Genomic DNA, 16,718 nt, shown 5'->3' with positions numbered 1-16,718 from the left:
TATGGAAGAATTCTGGATATAATGTCAGTTGCAAAATATCTGTTATGTATAGAGATATGTATATGCATGTGGATGGAAAAGGTTTACTACTAAAGTAGAAATGCATAATAAAGTATAGTTTCTTGCCATTTGCAACAACGTGGAAGGAACTAGAGTATATTATGCTACTCAAAATAAGTCAGAGAAAGACAAATACATGATTCCACTCATGTGGAATTTGAGAAATTTAATGGATGAACATCGGGGAAGGAAAGGAAAATACAAGATAAAAACAGGGAGGCAAACCATAAGAGACCCTTAAATACAGAGAATAAACCAAGGTTGATGGGATGGTTAAATGGGTGATGGGCATTAAGGAGGGCACTTGGGTTGAGCGCTGGGTGTTAAGATGTAAGTGATGAATCACTTGGTTCTACTCCTGAAGCCAAGACTACACTGTATTTTAACTGGAGAATAAAATTATATATATATATATATATATATATATATATATATATATATATATAGTTTCTTTTGACAGAGATACGTAGGTTCTCATGGCCATGTTGGCTGATGGCCTTGGGCCATTTACTTAACCTGAGTTACTTGAAAAAAAGGTACAAACAACATGGAAGGACAAGTGTATGATTTTACTTACATGATGAATACCTGGAACAGTCAAATTCGTATAGACAGAAAGTAGACTAGAGGTTACCAGGGACTGGGAGAGAAAGGGGGAAGGGAGTGTTAGCGTTGGGTAGAGTTTCTGTTAGAGATGATGAAAAAGTTTTGGGTATAGATCGTGGCAGTGTTATACAATGTGAATATACTTTAGTGTCCTGATTGTATGCTTAAAAATTGTTAAAATGCTAAGTTTTATCTTATGTATATTTTACCACACAAATGTATAAACATAACTGGTTGAAAATTTTGTGTAAAGAGCAGTTAGGCCCCCAAGACCCTCCCTGTGGATCACCCCTTATTCATGGCAAGCCATGGCATCTGCATTATCCTTTCCCTGCTTATGTCCAAAACACTATCAGATAGGCTCATTCACCTCAGAGGATTGAGGGGTCCTTCCCAGGAGAAAAGATATATAGACACTGGATATTTGGGGCCCGAAAGAAAAAGTTCTAAAGTCCCACAAGTTAATATGCCCAAGGCGGTGGTGGTGATAGATGCTTCTGATCAGCTTTTTAGTGTTTCACATTCAAATATGAATAGATAATCATCAACAAACGTTTGAGGAAATCCTCCAGCACAATACAGATCCAAATGAATAGGCCAAAAAAAGTGGGGAGCTTAGAGGAGCTGAAGCATTCTGATTTTAAAAATTTATCTGGCCCCATGGGTTTCAGAGAAAGGGGCTATGGACCTGTAATAAACTTGGTGATTTCTAATATGAGAGCATTTGCCAATCAGAAAATGCCCATCTTAATAGATATGTCTTTCCTTCAGCAATCATTTATAAACTCAATTGCTTTTTTTTTTTTTAATTTATTTTATTTTTGAGAGAGAGTGCATGAGCATGGGAGGGGCACAGAAAGAGAGAGAGAGAGAGAGAAAATCCCAAGCAGACTCCATGCTGTGAGCTCAGAGCCTGATGCGGAGCTCAAACCCATGATCCTAGGATCATGACTCGAGCTGAAATCAAGAGTTGGACACTCAACTAAGCCACCCAGGTGCCCCTCAGTTGCTTTTTTGACTAGATGTCAATTTTAAAACTGCCAATTAATAATTTTCAGATTATCACAAAAATAGGTTATGGCCAAGAATAGAATCCATATAGGTCCCATATAATTGTTAATTCATCTCCTTATTTTATTAAAAAAAATTTTTTTTAACGTTTATTTATTTTTGAGACAGAGAGAGACAGAGCATGAACGGGGGAGGGTCAGAGAGAAAGGGAGACACAGAATCGGAAGCAGGCTCCAGGCTCTGAGCCATCAGCTCAGAGCCCGACGCAGGGCTCGAACTCACGGACCGCGAGATCATGACCTGAGCCGAAGTCGGACGCTCAACCGACGGAGCCACCAAGGCGCCCCTCATCTCCTTATTTTATAAGTGTGTGTATATGTAGTACACAGTAGTATCATGAAATATATAGGCATTAAAATGTTTAAATAGTAAAACTTTGGCTACCATATCTAGAGAAGTACTTGAAAACTTTATATAGAAGAATATACCATAGGATGGTGCCTGGCTGGCTCAGTCAGTAGAGTGCAACTCTTGATCTCAGGGGCGTGAAGTCAAGCATTCAAGCTTTACATTGGGCATAGAGATTACTTTAAAAAAAAATTTTTTTTTTTTTTAAGAGAGCACGTGTGAGCAGGAGAGAGGGGCAGAAGGAGAGAATGAGAGAGAATTTTAAGCAGCTCCACAGTGTGGAGTCCAATGCAGGGCTTGATCCCACGAACGTAGGATCATGACCTGAGCTGAAATCAAGAGTTGGAGGCTCAACAAACTGAGCCACCCAGGTGTCCCCCAAAATAATTTTTTTAAAAGAAGAATATGTCAGATCAGTAAAGCATAACTTTAAAATCAGAGGAAGGGTCATTGGGTCACATAACTGAAATATGCAGCTTAAGAAATGGATGAAAGGGTTAAAAATGTAATTAGAAAAAGGGATGCCTGGGTGGCTCAGCCAGTTAAGCATGCGACTTCAGCTCAGGTCATGATCTCACAGTTCATGAATTCAAGTCCTGCATTGGACTCTGTGCTGACAGCTCAGAGCCTGGAGCCTGTTTTGTATTCTGTGTCTCCTTCTCTCTCTCTGTTCCTCCCCCACTCATGTTCTGTGTCTCAAGAATAAATAAATGTTAAAAAAAAATTTTTAATGTAATTAGAAATCTATTTGTCTCTTACCACTGCTCTCCTCTGCACTACATTTTCCAACAAGCTTTCTTTATGTTACAGCAAAGATGACCACCAGTATCTCTAAAGCTAGGAATCCTGATAATGAGAACCTTCTTCCCCAACATTTCCAGCAAAAGTCCCAGAAAAAACCTGTAATTGTCCAGACCTGGATCACAGTCCTGATTCCTGAAGATGAGAAGTCAGGCCCACTCAACCCACACAGACTGAGGGCATTCCTATGCAATGTGGTATCTATTTTCAGTTTGGAACCAATGTGGAAATTACTTATTCTGTCAAAAGAACTTAAAAGAATATTGAATACTGAAGAAGCTAAGCAGAACACACGGAGGAAATAGAAGTGCAGCAAGAAACAAAAAGAAGCCATTTCCCAAAATAAGCAATTTTCACAGACCATGCAGAACATAATCGAAAGAGGGTAAAGCCTCTTTGGAAAGCAGATTGATAACCACTGTTATTCAGAGTAACAAAATAAGTAATTATAGTCAGAGATTGAACCCTAAGTCTACAGAATGCATTGAGCCACTGTCAATTATTTTTAAAAATTCCTTTTAGGGGCACCTGGGTGGCTCAGTCGGTTAAGCGTCCGACTTTGGCTCAGGTCATGATCTCGTGGTCTGTGGGTTCGAGCCCCGCGTCGGGCTCTGTGCTGACAGCTCAGAGCCTGGAGCCTGCTTCGGATTCTGTGTCTCCCTCTCTCTCTGCCCCTCCCCTGCTTGTGCTCTGTCTCTCTCTCTCAAAAATAAATAAATGTAAAAAAAAAAAAAAAAAAGAAATGTTATTATAAAAAAAAAAAAATAAAAATTCCTTTTATAAGATTCAAATTTTAAGAATCCATACTTATTCTAGATAGAACAGATTAATAATTTCAGTTAAGATGTGGTACCTAGAATAAGTAGACCAGAAGGAAACAGTTTTTAAAGAAGGTAGTCTTAGATTCCTTTCCAGAAGCATTGCATTTTTCATTAGCACATCTTTCCAGATCCGTGGCTTTATGTGAAACACATAACCTTTTATAAGAAAATGGTATTGTTTGGTTAAAGGCTTTCTGAGTATATTCCAGACAAGTTAAAACAAGCTTTTAGCAAATTATCCGAAAGACAATTTTTATCATATACTTAGCACTATGTATTTAGGCATTGTCCTAAAAACTCTACAAATATAAACTAATTCCTAATTGCCTTTAGGTAGGCATTATTTTCATTATTATATAGATAATAGAATTTGGACACAGAGAGGTGAGGTAATATACCCAAAGTCACGCAGTCAATAAGCTCAACAAGGATTTAAATCCAGGTAAACTGGCTCTGGAATCTATACACTAAACTACTATGCTATGATGCTTCCCTTAATAAGTACTAAAACCGGGCGCCTGTGTGGCGCAGTCGGTTAAGCGTCGGACTTCAGCCAGGTCACGATCTCGCGGTCTGTGAGTTCGAGCCCCGCGTCAGGCTCTGGGCTGATGGCTCAGAGCCTGGAGCCTGTTTCCGATTCTGTGTCTCCCTCTCTCTCTGCCCCTCCCCCGTTCATGCTCTGTCTCTCTCTGTCCCAAAAATAAATAAACGTTAAAAAAAAAAAAAAGTACTAAAACTATATTACTCCCTTATCAATTAGGAGAAGGTGGATTAAATTTATACAATCATAAATACCTACATATCTGACACTGGAGCACCTATCTACATAAGGCAAAAATTACATTTGCAATAGCTGCCCTGTGAGCTTGACCATTCTTTGTCCTGACTGCTTTAGGATATGTTCCCTTGTCTATTCCAAGATTTTACTTAAATGTCACCTTGTGATCCGTGTCATTTATCATCTTCCAATAACCTATATAATTTACTTATTTATCTTATCTCGCCTACTAGAATGTAAACTCATGAGATCATGGATTTGTTTTGCTCGTTGCCGAATCCCCAAAGCCTAGGACAGGGCCAGATGTGTTTTTCAAGTAGGAATGAAATAAACTCTCCTTAATTAATTTTTTTTCAACGTTTTTATTTATTTTTGGGATAGAGAGAGACAGAGCATGAACGGGGGAGGGGCAGAGACAGAGGGAGACACAGAATCGGAAACAGGCTCCAGGCTCCGAGCCATCAGCCCAGAGCCTGACGCGGGGCTCGAACTCACAGAGCGCGAGATCGTGACCTGGCTGAAGTCGGACGCTTAACCGACTGCGCCACCCAGGCGCCCCTAAACTCTCCTTAATTAAATGAATGAAAAATTACCAGTAGTGGAAGCATAAATAAGATAGCTTAAAAACACGAACTTTGGAACCAAATTGCTTTGGTTTACCATCTGGTTGTGTGACTTTAGTCAAATTACATACCAGAACTGAACGTCAGGTTTTTAATCTGTAAAAATGAGAGAACTGATAATTATCCAACTACTATGATTACTGCAAGGATTAATTTATGTAATCCATGTAGCAAGCTACAATATACCTGGCACATACTAAATTCTCAGTAACTATTAGCTAATTTAGAGGTAGTATAATAAGTCAGGTAAAGTTGTAAATAGGACTTTGTGGGCACATGGAAATTTTTCAATAATAAATGAAATTTAGAAATGCATAGACATGCCTTTTGTTTTGGGATAGGATCTAAGAAGCTATTGATACTAACCCTCAGTGCATTATATAATGTTTCTTATTGACACTTCTAGCCCTTCTGGCTTGCTCTTTGTAGCCAATCAAGTTGGTTTCTTGCCTACATTCATTTCCCCTTATGGTTTCAATACCTGAGCTATTGATAGTATTGAAGTATTTTTCCTTTGTGAAAAAATTTACTAAATTAATTTACTAAAAACTGTCCAAAAAAATCTTTTTCAACATTTACACAAACTTTAGACAACTATGATCTCCAGGGAAAAGTAGCCCAATCCCTCGCTCTCGGAGGCAGATCGCAACTGGGCTGAGCCAAACATAAAAATCTCATTCTTCTTGCCAGTAATTGGTTGAAAATGGACATATGATACAATTCTACTTAACTGAAGGAAGTGTGTTGGAAAGTTCCTTGCACAGTGGTGATTTTTCTTATTTTTCTAAGTGCTGTTTCTCTGGATTGATGAAACTGTATTATGAACTTGGATGGTACCATCCATTAGTTGAAGTTGATAGTCAATTTTACAGTCATTAAACATTCAGCTCACTAAATACATCTGCCTCCTAGGCATATAGTAGGATTGCAATTCCTGCCCCACTTGTGAATGGGTGGGAAAATGACCAGTACTCATCAGTGACTTGTGAGCAGAAATGATGTGTGTTATTTCTGAATCAGAGCATTTAATTGTTGGAGCAAGATACTCTAAAGTTCCCTTTTTACTTCTGGCATAGTATTAGCAATGTTCAAGATGTTGCCCTGAGTCCTTAAGTAACTACAATGAAGAAAGCCTCACAGCTATCTTGGATATATCTATTTTCAACATAGCAAACAGAAAGATCTGAGTCCCATATGCACTGTTCTCTGAGCCTCAGTGTCCCTATTTAGAAAAGAGATAATAAATACATAACTTTTTAGTTTCATAGAGAGACAAAGAATATAAAGAACAAAGAGTCTAACACATAGTTGACACTCTATAAATTATAGCAATTATTAAAATGTTATAATTTTGCTACGTACCACAATATATACTTATTGCTATAAGAATAACATCACAGCTCTTTAAGTTTATCATGAATATTAAAATGAAATTTCTCTATTTGTGTGAGGAAATACATCTAAACCTGTCATTTAAATTTTTATCAGGATGATCATGAGCAAAATGAAATTAGTATTGGTAAGAATGTGGAGAAATAAGAAAAACCCTCATACACTGCTGATGAGAATGTAAAATGATTCAGTCACTTTGAAAAACCGTCTGACAGTTCATCAAACAATTAAACATAGAGTTACCATGTGACATAGCACTTCCACTCCTAAATATATATATACCCAAAAGAAATCAAAACATATGTGCACAGAAATTTGTACATTGGTGCATATCGCAGCATTATTTATAATAGCCAAATGTGCATCAATGGATGAATACATAAACAAAATGTATACTCATAAAGTGGAATACTATTCATGCATAAAAAGGAAGGAAGTACTGACACATGCTACAATATGAATGAACCTGGAAGCATTATGCTAAGTTGAAAAAAAGCCAGCCACAAAAGACTGCTATGATATGATTGCACTCACATTTAAGTCGAGTATAGGGAAATCTATAGAAGCAGAAAGTAGATAAGTGGTTGTTTACAGCTAGGGTGGGAAAGGAAAAGATATGAGAGATGATAGCTCTCATAATGGGTACAGGGTTTCTTTTTGAGGTGACAAAAAATGTTCTAAAATTGACTGTGATAATGATTGCACATATTTCTGAATATACAACAAACCAATGAATTGCATACAAGAATGGGTGAATTTTATGTCATGTGAATCATTCCTCAATAAATTTGTTAAAAAATATTAAAGGAGTTTCTTCGGGCTGAAAGGAAATACAAGATTGTATCTTGAATCCATATAAACTAATAAAGAACATGACTAAAGTTATTATGTAGGTAATAATTTTAAAAAACAGTATAAATCTTTCTGTTTTCATCTCAAATGATTTAAAAACAAATGCATGAAACAATTATTATAAAACTGTGTTGTTGAATTTATAACATATTAGTATATAATATATATGACAATAATAGCACAAAGGAAGGTGGAGAAAATGGAACTATACTGGAAAAGGGAAATGACATAGATGGTAAGTCAAATCTACAGGAAGAAATAAAGTACCAGAAATGGTAAATTTTCAATTAAAAAAAGATCCTGTAAATATATTTTTTTCCTTTCTTCTTTTAACTTTATTAAAAAACATACCATTGGATAACGCAATAATTATAACACTGTACGCTGGATTTACAATACAGAGATATACTATCTATGACAATAATAGCACAAGTATCAGAGCAAAGATACTATACTGGAACTAAGTGAGCACTAATCTGAAATTGGTTGTGATAAATTAATATGCATATTGTAATCTCTAAATCAACCACTAAAAATATGTTTTTTTATAAAAAGCAAAAAATCACCAAAGGAATTAAAATGATACACTAGCAAAGACCCACTTTACATAAACAAAGGCAATAAAGGAAGAACAGAGGAACCAAAAAATACATAAGTAATACAGAAAACAAATAGCAAATTGGCAGATATAAATCCAACCAAATTGATAATAATATGAAATGTGAATGGATTAAACACTCCAATCAAAATTCAGAGATTGTCAGACTGGATAAAAAACAAGATCCAACTCAATACTGTCTACAAGAGACAAACTTTAAATTCAAAGACACGAACAGACTGAAAGTAAAAAAATGAAAAAAAGATATACAACTGGTAACCAAAAGAGAGTGAAAGTGACTATACTAATACTAGATAAAATGGACTTTGAGATAAAAATTACTAGACACAAAGAGGGACATTTTATAATGATAAAAGGGTCAACTTGTCAGACTGATAAAACAATTGTAAACATACATATACCTAACAGCACAGCCCATAATACATAAAGCAAAATCGGACAGAATTGAAGGAAGCAATAGACAATTCAACAATAATATTGGATACTTCAGTAACTCTCAAAAATGATAGTACAACTAGACAAAATAATCAGCGAGGATATAGAAGAATCAATGCTATCATCCAAGTTGACCTCACTGATCTCAACAGAATACCCCATACATAATTAGCAGAATATACAATTTTTACAAGTGCACATGCATCATTCTCCCAGATAAACAGAATGTTAGGCCATAAAACAAGTTACCATGAATTTAAAAGGTTAGAAATCATGCAAAGTACATTCTTCAACCATGATGGTATTAATTTAGAAATCAACAACAGAAGGAAACGAGAAATCCACAAAAATTTGGAAATTAATACACATCTACATAACCCATGGATCAAAGAAGAAATCAAGGAAATTGAAAAAAAATTGACTTGAAGTATAATAAGAAAGCATTTCAAGATATAAGGGATGTAGGGGTGCTTAGGTGGCTCAGTCAGTTATGCATCTGACTTTTGATTTCAGCTCAGGTAACAATCTCAGGGTTTGTGAGTTGGAGCCCTGCATTGGGCTCCATGCTGACATTGCAGAGCCTGCTTGGGAGTCTCAGTCTCTCTCTCTCTGTCTCTCTCTGCCCCTCTTGTACACATGATTTCTCTCTTTCTCTCAAAATAAATAAACTTTTAAAAAATGATGGAATCAGTGCTTAGAGGCAACTATTTACAAATTTAAATACAATATTAGAAAATATGAACGGTGTCAAATCAACAACCTATGCTTCCATTCAAGAAACCAGAGAAATAAGAGAAAACTACACCCAAAGAAAGCAGAGAAAAATAAAGAATAAACAACAAAATGGAAACAAATGAAATCGAAAACAGAGTAGAAAAAAATCATGAAATCATACTTTGGTTCTTTGAAAAAATTAACAAAATGGAGAAACCTTTACACATACCAAACTATCAAAACCAGGAATGAAAGAAGGGACATCTCTACTGACCTTACAGAAGCTAAAAGGATTGTTGGGGAATACTGTGAACAACTTTATGCCAACGAATTAGACAAATTTGATGAAATAGACAAATTCCTTAAAAGACAGTTACCAAAACTACTCAAGAAGAAATAAAAAATATGAATAGGTATTCATTTTCTGTTGCTGATATAACAATACCTCAAATTTAATAGCTTAAAAACACAAATTTATTATTTTACCGTTCTGTAGAAGTTCAACACTGCTATACACTTCACTAGACTAAAACCAAGACAGGACTGCGTTCCTGTCTGAAGGCTCTAGGGGGCAATCTGTTTGATTTTTCCAGCTTCTAGAGGACACCTGCATTCCTCAGCTCATGGGCACCATTCTTCATCTTCAAAGTAAGTAATGGCAGGTCAAGTGCTTTGCACATCAAATTATTCTGACCTCTTTTTCTTCCTCTTTCACTTTTAAGAATACTTGTGATTGCACTGGGCTCAGCTGGATAATCCAGAATATTCTCTCCATCTCAAATTCCTCAACTTAATCACATCTGAAAAATCTCTTTTGCCATGTAAAGTAATATAGGTGCAGGGGATTAGGACGTTGATATCTTTGGGGGGGGGGCATCATTCTGCCTCCTACATCCTATAACAAGAAATTGAATTTGTATTTTAAAATCTTTCCACAAAGAAAATCCCAGGCCCATCTGGCTTCACTAGTGAATTCTTTCAAATATTTAAGGAAAAAATAATACCAATCTTATGTAAACTCTTCTAGAAAATGGAGGATACAATACTTCTACATTCATTATATAAGGCCAGTATTAATATCAAAGCCAAACAAAGACATCACAAGAAAGCTACAGACCAATATCCTTATGAATATAGACACAAAATCCTCAACAAAATACTAGCAAACAAAATCCAGTAATATAAAAAAGATTTTATACTGGACTTCCAGGGAAGATGGCAGAGTAGGAAGACCCTAAACTTACTTCATCCAATGGATATACCTAGATAACACTCACATCAGTGCAAATAACCCCCCCAAAATGATCCAAAGACTGGTAGAACAGACTATCCACAGCTAAATGTAGAAAAAAATGGCCACACTAGAAAAGAAGGGAAGGGTGGAGAAATGGTTGGGAATCAAACTGATCCAGGAGACTCTATCTGGGAAAGAGGGACACAGCAGGAGCAGAGAAGGGAGAGGAGCACACTCACCAGGCACTCCAGGAAAATCCCCATAACATTTGGCTTTGAAAACCAGAGGAACTTAACTTTGGGAGTTCTTAAAATCAGTGGGGCTTAACACCTGGAATTTTAAAATCAGTCCTTGGCTCTGGGAGAGTCAGAGGGCAAAAGGAAACTGAGTCCCTGCCCTTAAAGAGACAGTATAACCAACAACCCCACTGAGATACTGCATAGAAGCAACAGCTTGAAAGACACCTGGGGTATATGGGAAGATTTATTTGCTGATCTCAGAACATGTGCTGAGAGGGCAGGGATCTTTAGGAGACTTCTCCAAAAACAAAAGAGCTGGTGGGCACCATTTCCCTCCCCCATCCCCCAATTTAGAAACACAAACACCTGTGGGAAGCAATGTGAATGCTCTTCAACCAGCTTGCTAACAACGCCCACACCATTGCCAATCTGCTCTGCAGGAGTCCATCCAAAGCAGCTCCAGATCCTCCCCAGCAGCAGACTAAAGCACATCTTGCTAACATCACACACCTCACCCCCATACTCTGTGGACTTGCCCCATCCAACAGCAAGAGTCATCCAAAGCGGCACCTGCAAGCAACCTGTACTAAGGTCACCACTCCAAAGTGGCTCCTGCCCTGGGGAGAGGGGAACATAACCACACACATCAGCCTGACTTCAGCCCCAGTAGCGGGCTGGAGGTAGGCAGCTAGTCTGACTGCAGGCCCCACTCACCAACAAAAGCATCTCAGGGGACAACACAGGGAGAGAACCCTGCAATTCAGTGTGACAACTCTGGACACAGGGACCAAACTGTGCCCTTAACAGGCAAAGAAAGCCATTCCAGACAACTGGACCGATGGCAAATGCTGCTCAGCCACAATAGTAGGGCATATGCAACACACCTAGGAGACACCCCTGAAATGCCAGGTCCTGGTGAACAAGGGACAGTGCACTGCAGAGCACTACAGGACCCCTTCTTCATAACACCACTACTTTCAAAAGCAGGAGATATAGGGGCGCCTGGGTGGCTCAGTCGGTTGAGCGTGTGACTTCGGCTCAGGTCATGATCTTGCAGTGTGTGAGTTCGAGCCCTGCGTCGGGCTCTGTGCTGACAGCCCAGAGCCTGGAACCTGCTTCGTATTCTGTGTCTCCCTCTCTCTCTGCCCTTCCCCTGCTCGTGCTCTGTCTCTCTCTGTCTCAAAAATAAATAAAAATATTTTTTAAAAAAAGCAGGAGATATAACTGACTTTTTAACACAGAGAAACAGACACAGAGAGTTAGACAAAATGAGGAGACTGGAGAATAAACCCCTAATGAAAGAACAGCAATAGAGTTAAATGAAATGGATATAAGTAATATGCCTGAAAGAGAATTTAAAGTAATGGTCATTAAAATAGTCACTGGACATGAGAAAAGAGTGGAGGATCCCAGTGAGATCCTCAACAAAGAGAGAGAAAACATTTTTTAAAAATCAGAGGTAAATAACTCAATAACTGAAATTAAAAACACACTAGAGGGGGGCACCTGGCTGGCTTAGTCAATAGAGCATGTGACTCTTGATCTCGAAGTTGTGAGTTTGAGCTCCATTGTTGGCTGTAAAGATTATTTAAAATTAAATCCTTAAGGCGTGCCTGAGTGGCTCAGTCAGTTGAGCGTCCAACCATTGATTTCAGCTTGGGTCATGATCCCAGGGTCATGGAATTGATCCCCACATCGGGGTCCCTGCTGGGTGAGGAGCCTGCTTGAGATTCTTTCTTTCTGCTCTCTCCCCTGCTTGCTCTCTCTCTCTCTCTAAATAATAATAATAATAATAATAATAATAATAATAATAATTAATAATAATAATAAATAACATCTTTAAAAAGTACACTAAAAGGAATAAATAAATAAAACTAGAAAAAACAGAAGAATGGATCAGTGACCTGGAGGACAGAGTAAAGGAAAGCAATCAAGCTGAACGGGAGAAAGAAAACAGAATAATAAAAAATGAGAACAGATTAAGGGAACTCAGCAACACCATCAAGTGTAATAACACTCTCATTATAGGGATCCCAGAAGGAGAAGAGAGAGAAAAAGAGGAAGAAAATTTTGAAGAAATAATAGCTGAAAAATTCTGAAATCTTGGGAAGGAAACAGAAATCCAGATATAAGAGGCACAAAATCAACAAAATCAGACCAGCAAAATCAGAGATCAACAAAATCAACCCAAGGAGATCCATACCAAGACATATAGTAATTAAAATGGCAATAAGTAGTGATAGAGAAAATTTTTTTTAATTCATTTTATTTTTTATTTTTTGGTTTTTTTATTGATTTCAGGAGAATTTAGTGTTTCATCACTTACATATAACACTCAGTGCTCATCACAAGTGCCCTTCTTAATGCCCATCACCCATTTAGCCCACCCCCCACCCACCTACCCTCCAGCAACCTTCAGTTTGTACTCTATAGTTGAGTCTCTTATAGTTTGTCTCCCTCTCTGTTTTTTACTTATTTTTCCTTCCCTTTCCTATGTTCATCTGGTTTCTTTATTAAATTCCACATATGAGTGAAATCAAATGGTATTTGTCTTTCTGACTGACTTATGTCACTTAGCATACTATACTCTAGTTCCATCCACATAGTTGCAAATGGCAAGATTTTACTCTTTTTGATGACTAATATTCCATCGTGTGTGTGTGTGTGTGCGCGCGCGCACCACATCTTCTTTATCCATTCATCAGTCAATGAACACGTGAGCTCTTTCCATAGTTTGACTATTGTTGATAATGCCACTATAAACAATGGGATGCATGTGCCCCTCTAAATTAGTATTTTTGTATCCTTTGGATACTTAGTAGCGCAATTGCTGGGTCTTAGGGTAGCTCTATTTTTAACTTTTTAGGTACCTCCATACTGTTTTCCAGAGTGGCTGCCCCAGTTTACATTCCCACCAGCAGTGTAAGAGGGTTCCCTTTTCTCCACATCCTTGCCTACATCTGTTTCCTGCGTTGTTAAGTTTAGCCATTCTGACATGAGTGAGGAGGTACCTCATTGTGGTTTTGAATTGTATTTCCCTGATGATGAGTGATGTTGAGCATTTTTTCATGTGTCTGTTAGCCATTTGAAGACATGTCTATTCATGTCCTCTACTCATTTCTTAATCAGATTATTTATTTTTGGGAGTGTTTAGTTTGATAAGTTCTTTATAGATTTTAAAAGCAGAAAGAGAAAAGATTTGCATACAGAGGAAACCCTATAAGGCTATCAGCTGATTTTTCAGCAAAAACTTTGTGGGCTAGAAGGCAGTGGCATGATATATTCAAAGTGCTGAAAGAAAAGAACCCTGCAACCAAGAATATACTATCCAGTAAGTCTATCATTCAAAATAGAAGGACAAGATAAAGAGTTACCCAGACAGGGGTGCCTGGATGGCTCAGTCAGTTGATATCTGACTCTTGATTTTGGCTCAAGTCATGATCCCAGTGTTGTGGGATTAAGCCTTGCATTTGGCTCTATACTGAGCCTGAAGTCTGCTTAAGATTCTCTCTTTCTCTCCCTCTGCCCCTCTCCTCCACTTGCATGCTCTATCTCTTAAAAAAAAAGTTTCCCAGACAAATGAAAGTTGAAGGAATTCATCACCACTAAACCAGCCTCACAAGAAATGATAAAGAGAATTCTTTGAGTGCAAAGGAAAAACCCACAAATAGGGAGTAAGAAAAGTAAGAAGCACAAAAGCAGTAAAATCAAATATATCTAAAAATTCAAGGGATTCACAAAATAAGACTATAGAGTATGACATCATACACCTAAATATGGGAAGAGAGGAGTAAAAATTTAGTGCTTTTACAATGGGTTCAAACTTAAGTGATCATCAACTTAATATAGACTGCTGTATGTGTAAGGCCGTATATATAAACTTAATCGTAACCACAAATCAAACACTGGTAGGAGATACACAGAAAATAAAGAGCAAAGACTCCAAATATACCCTAAAGAAAGCTAGCAAACTGAGAGAAGGGAGCAAAAGAAGAAAGTAACAGAGAAGAACTACAAAAACAACTGTAAATCCAGTAATAAAATGGCAATAAGCACATACCTGTCAATAATTATTCTGAATGTAAATGGACTAAATGTTCCATTGAAAAGACATAGGGTGAGAGAATGGATAAAAAGCAAGACCTATCTATATGCTGCCTACAAGAAACTCATTTCACTTTTTAAATTAATTTTTAAATTTATTTATTGTTTAATTTACATCCAGGTAAGTTAGCATATGGTGCAACGATGATTTCAGGAATAGATTCCTAAATGCCCCTTAGACCATCCCCCTCCCACAACCCCTCCAGCAACCCTCTGCTTGTCCTCTATATTTAAGAGTCTTTTATGTTTTGTCCCCCTCCCTGTTTTTATATTATTTTTGCTTCCTTTCCCTTATGTTCATCTGGTTTGTATCTTAAATTCCTCATAGGAGTGAAGTCATATGATATTTGTCTTTCTCTGACTAATTTTGCTTAGCATAATACCCGCCAGTTCCATCCATGCAGTTGCAAATCAAGAGACTCATTTCAGACCCAAAAACATATACAGATTGAAAGTGAGGGGATTTTACCGTGCAAATGTAAGTGAAAACAAAGCCAGGGTAGCAATACTTACACTGGAAAAAATAGAATTTAAAACAAATACTGTAACTAGAGACAAAGAAGGATACTGCATAATCCTAAAAGTAACATTCCAACAAGAAGATATAACAATTGTAAATATTTATGCACCCAACACAAATGCACCAAAACACATAAAGTAGCTATTAACCAACATAAAGGAGGTAATAGAGAGTAACACAATAATAGTATGGGACTTCAATAACCCACCTACATGACAGATGATCCAAACAGAAAATCAATAAGGAAACAGTGGATGTGAATGACACATTAGACCAGATGGATCTAACAGATGTATTCAGAACATTCTATCTTAAAACAGAGGAATATATATTCTTTTCAAGTGCCCATGGAACATTCTCCATAATGGATCACATATTAGACCACAAAACAAGTCTCAAAAAATTCAAAAAGATCGAAGTCATACCATGCATCTTTTCCAACCACAACTCTATGAAACTAGAAATCAACCACAAGAGAAAATCTGGAAGAACACAAAAAGGTTAAATAACATGCTATGAAACAAAGAATGGGTCAACCAAGACATCAATGAGGAAATAAAAAAATACATGGAACCAAATGAAAATAAAAACACAATGGTCCAAAATATCTGGGATGCAGCAAAAACTGTTTTAAGAGGGTAGTTTATAGCAATACAGATTTACCTCAAGAAGCAAGGAAAATCTCAAATAGCCAACTTAACCTTACACTTAAAGGAGCTAGAAAAAGAACAAACAAAAGCCCAAACCAGGAGAAGAAAGGAAATAACAGAGATCAGAGCAGAAAGCAACAAAATAGAAACTAAAAAATAATACAAGAGATCAATGAAACCAGGAGCTGGTTCTTTGAAAAGATCAACAAAACTGATAAACCTTTAGCCAGCCTGATAAGAGAGAGAGAGAAAGAGAGAGAGAGAGAGAGGACTCAAATAAACAAAACCAAAAATGAAAGAGGAGAAATAATAACCAAAACCACAGAAATACAAAAGATTATAAGACAATATTATGAAAAATTATATGACGACAAATTGGACAACGTAAAGGAAATGGATAAAGTCCTAGAAACATAACCTTCTAAAACTGAATCAGGGAGAATTAGCAAATTTGAGCAGACTGATTACCAGCAATGAAATTAAATTTAAAAACTCTCAACAAACAAAAGTCCAGGACAAGATGGCTTTACAGGTGAACTCTACAAAACATTTAAAGAGGGGTTAATACCTATCCTTCTCAAACTATTACAAAAAGTAGAAAAGGAAGGAAAGCTTCCAAATTAATTCTGTGAGGGGGAGGGGCCAACATGGAGGAGAAGTAGGGGGATCCGAAGTTCCCTCCTCTCAAACAGTGTTGAAGCTTAAAAGACTTTGAAATCCAAGAGTCCAGAAGGCAAAGAGACAGTCACTTCCAGGGATCCACTGGGACAAACTGACAGGCTATAGGTGTGTGATTGCTAACTGGAAGAGATAAAACGAAAGGAGGGGAGGGATGCCCTTCTGCAAAGAGA

Source organism: Prionailurus bengalensis, chromosome B4, assembly GCF_016509475.1.
Source record: "Prionailurus bengalensis isolate Pbe53 chromosome B4, Fcat_Pben_1.1_paternal_pri, whole genome shotgun sequence".
NCBI lineage: Eukaryota > Metazoa > Chordata > Mammalia > Carnivora > Felidae > Prionailurus > Prionailurus bengalensis.
The sequence above is the reverse complement of the archived record's forward strand: the minus strand, read 5'-3'. Positions refer to the sequence as shown.